Below are 4,498 nucleotides of genomic sequence, written 5' to 3'. Positions count from 1 at the left end.
TGACCATTGTCATCACAAAGATCCATGACCCTTGGCATCTCAATGCTCCATGCCATTGTCATCACAATGCTCCATGAACCCTCTAATCACAATGCTCCATGCACATTTGCATCTCAATGCTCCATGAACCCTGTCATCAAAATGCACCATGCCCATCATCATAATGCTTCAGGCTATTGTCATCACAATGAAATCAAAATATTTGATGATCTATCTCATCACAATGCTCCAAATCCTTGTGATCACAATGTTCCATAACACTTATCCTCACAATGTCCCATGACGCTCATCATCACAATTATCCATGGTCTTCTCATCACAGTGCTCCATGACCTTTGTCATCACAGTGCTCTATACACTTGTCATCACAATGCTCCCTGACACTTGTCATCAGTATGCTCCTGGAACACTGTCATGACAAAGCTCCATACCATTTTCATAACAATGATCCATGCCAATTTCATCAAAATGCTCCAAGACACCAGTAATCACAATGCTCCATGCCCTTGTCATCACAATGCCCTAAGACCCCTGTAATCACAATACTCCATGCCCCTTTTCATCAGAATGCTCCATGAAACATGTTATTACAAGGCTCCATGGTCTTCTCATCACAATGCTCCAGGAACATTTCATCACAGTGCTCCATTCCCTTGTCATCACAATGCTCCATGATGCATGTCCTCACAATATTTCCTGAATATTATCAGTCCAATTCTCCAGGAACTTCTCATCACAATGCTTCATGATCCCTATCATCACAATGCTCCATGACCACTCTCATCACAACGCTCCATGACCCCTGACAACACAGTGATCCGGGACTCTTGTCATCACAGTGCTCCATTCCCTAGTCATCACAATGCTCCATGAACATTTTCAGCCCAATGCTCCATGACACTTGTCATCACAATGATCCATGCCCTTGCCATCCCAATGCTCCATGACCCCTGTAATCACAATGATCCGTGATGCTTCTCATCACAGTGCTCTATGACCCTTATCATCACAATGCTCCATGCCTGTGTCAGCAATATGCTACATGACCTTGTCATCAAAATGCTCCATTTGCTTGTCATCACAATACTCCCTTACCATTGTCATCACAATCCTCCATGAACCTTGGGATCACATTGCTTCATGCCCTTGTCATCCCAATGCTCCATGCTCCTTGAAAACAAAATGATCCATGACTTCTATCATCACAATGCTCCAAACCCTTGTGACCACAATGTTCCATAACACTTGTCATCACAACGCTCCATGATGCCTGTCATCACAATACTCCATGTCCTTTTCATCAAATTGCTCCATGATCTTTTTCATCACAATTCTCCAAACCCTTGTGATCACAATGTTCCATAACACTTGTCATCACAACGCTCCATGATGCCTGTCATCACAATACTCCATGTCCTTTTCGTCAAAATGCTCCATGATCTTTTTCATCACAATTCTCAAAACACTTGTCATCACAATGTTCCCTGACACTTGTCGTCAGAATATTCCTTGAAACCTGTCATGAAATGGCTTCATGCATTTTTCATCACAATGCTCCCTGTCCTTTTCATCACAATGCTCCATGCCATTGTCGTCACTATACTCCACAAGCTTGTCATCAGAATGCTCCATGACACTTGTCATCACAATGCTCCATGGCCACTCTCATCACAATGCTCCATACCCCTTGTCATTACTGTGCTCCATGACGCTCGTCATCACAATTATCCATGGTCTTCTCATCACAATGCTCTACGCCCTTGTCATCAAAATGCTCCATGACCCTTGTCATCACAATGCTCCATGGCCACTGTCATCACAGTGCTCCATTCCCCTTGTCATTACAGTGCTCCATGACGCTCGTCATCACAATGCTCCACAGTGTTGCCATCACAATGCTCCATTCCCTGGTCATCACAATGCTCCATGCCCTGGTCATCACAATGCTCCATGTCCTCTGTCATCACAAATCTCTTCGTTCTTGGCATCACTATGCTCCATGACAGTTCTCATCACCGTGTTACATGATTTGTCATCACAATTCTCTATGCACTTTTCATCGCAATGCTCCATGACCCCTGTCATAGGAAGATCCATGTGCTTCTCATCACAATGCTTCATGAACTTGTCATCAAAATTCTCAATGGCCCTTGTCATCACAATGCTCCATGCCCTTGTCATCACAATGCTCCATGTCCCTTGTCATCACAATGCTCCAAGCCCTTGTCATCAAAATGCTCCATTACATTTGTCATCACAATCCTCCATGACACTTGGCATCACAATGTTCCATTCCATTGTCATCGCAATGGACCATGACATATGTCATCACAGTGCTCCCTGAGACCTGTCTTCAAAATACTCCATGACCTTCTCATCACAATGCTCCATGCCTTTGTCATCACATTGCACCATGCCCACTGTCATCACAATAATCCATGAAACATGTCAGGCCAATGCTCCATGCCCCTGTCATCACAATGCTCATTGCCTTTTCAACACAATGCTCTATGACCCCTGTCATCACAATGCTCCATGACTCCAGTCATCACAATGCTTCATGACCTTTGTCCTCACAATGGTCAATGCCCTCGTCATCACAAGGCTCTGTGACCTTTGTCACCAAAATGCTCCATGAAATTTTCATCACAATGCTCGTTGACCCTTCTCATCACAATGCTCCATGCCTTTGTCAGCACAGGGCTCCATGACCCATGTCATCACAATGCGCCATGTGCTTGTCATAACAATGCTCCACAACCTTGTCATCACAATGCTCCATAAAACTCGTCATCACAATGCTCCATACACTTCTTATCAAAATGCTATCTCACGAATGATATCAAAATGTTCCCTCACTAGTCATCACAATGCACCCACTCCCCTGTCATCACAGTGGTCCACAACTCCATCATGAAAATGTTCCATGACTCCTGACATCACAATGTTCCATAACCCCTGTCATCAAAATGTTCCATGACAATTTTCATCAAATTGCTCCATGACCCTCTCATCACAATGCTCCCTGCCCTTCACAAGAGAATTCACCACACCCTTGTCATCAAAATGCTCCATGATCTTTGTCATCACAAAACTCCATGACCCTTGGCATCACAATGCTCCATGCCATTGTCATCACAAGGCTCCAAAAACCTCTCATCACATCGTTCCAAGCCCTTGTCATCACAGTATCCATGATGCTTTTCATCACAATGCTCGATGACATTCTTCTCACAATGCTCCATGCGCTTGTCATTACAATCCTCCATGAACCATGTATCACAGTGTTCCGTGCCCTTGTTATCACAATGCTCCTTGCCCCCTCTCATCACAATAATCCATGAAACATCTCAGACCAATGTTCCATGCCCTTTTCAACACAATGATCCAAGACTCCTCTAATCATAATGCTCCATGCCCCTTTTCATCTCAATGCTCCATGAACGCTGTCATCACAGTGCACCAATGTGCATCATCATAATGCTTCATGCTATTGTCATCACAATGAAATCAAAATGCTCTATGACCTCTGTCATCACAATGCTCCAAATCCTTGTGATCGCAATATTCTATAACACTTATCATCACAGCTCCCCATAACACAAGTCATCACAATTATCCATGGTCTTCTAATCACAATGCTCCATGACATTTGTCATCACAATGCTCAATACCCTTGTCATCACAATGGTCCCTGACACTTGTCATCAGTATGCTCCTTGAACCCTGTCATGACAAGGCTCCATGCCTTTTTCATCACAATGTTACATGCACTTTTCCTCACAGTGCTCCAAGACCACTGTAATCACAATGCTCCATGCCTTTGTCATCACAAAACTCCATGATGCATGTCATCAGAACGCTCCATGACATTCTCATCCCAATGTTCAATGCCCTAGTCATCACAATGCTCCATGCCCACTCTCATCACAATAATCCATGAAACATTTCAGACCAATGTTCAATGCCCTTCTCATCACAATGCTCCATTACATGTGTCATAACAATGCTCCATGACCACTGCCATCACAATGTTCCACGGCCTTGTCATCACAAGGCTCTATGACGCTTGTCATCACAATGCTCCAAAACCACTGTAATCACAATGCTCCATGCCCTTGTCATCAAAAAGCTCCATGACGCATGTCATCAGAATGTTCCATGGACTTCTCCTGAGAGTGCACCATGCCCTTGTCATCACAATGCTCCAAGACCCCTGTAATCACAATGCTCCATGGCAAATATCATCAAAATGCTCCATGACCACTGTCATCACAACACTCCATGACACCTGACAACACAATGATCCGGGACTCTTGTCATCACAATCCTCCAAGACCCCTGTAATCACAATGCTCCATGACCCCTGTCATCACAATACTCCATGAACATTTTCAGCCCAATGATCCATGACACTTGTCATCACAATGATCCATGCTCTTGTCATCCCAATGCTCCATGACCCCTGTATTCACAATGCTCCGTGACGCTTGTCATC

The sequence above is a fragment of the Mesoplodon mirus genome (genome assembly GCF_964341445.2).
Source record: "Mesoplodon mirus genome assembly, contig: HAP1_SCAFFOLD_34, whole genome shotgun sequence".
Classification (NCBI taxonomy): Eukaryota; Metazoa; Chordata; class Mammalia; order Artiodactyla; family Ziphiidae; genus Mesoplodon; species Mesoplodon mirus.
Note: the sequence above shows the minus strand (reverse complement) of the source record.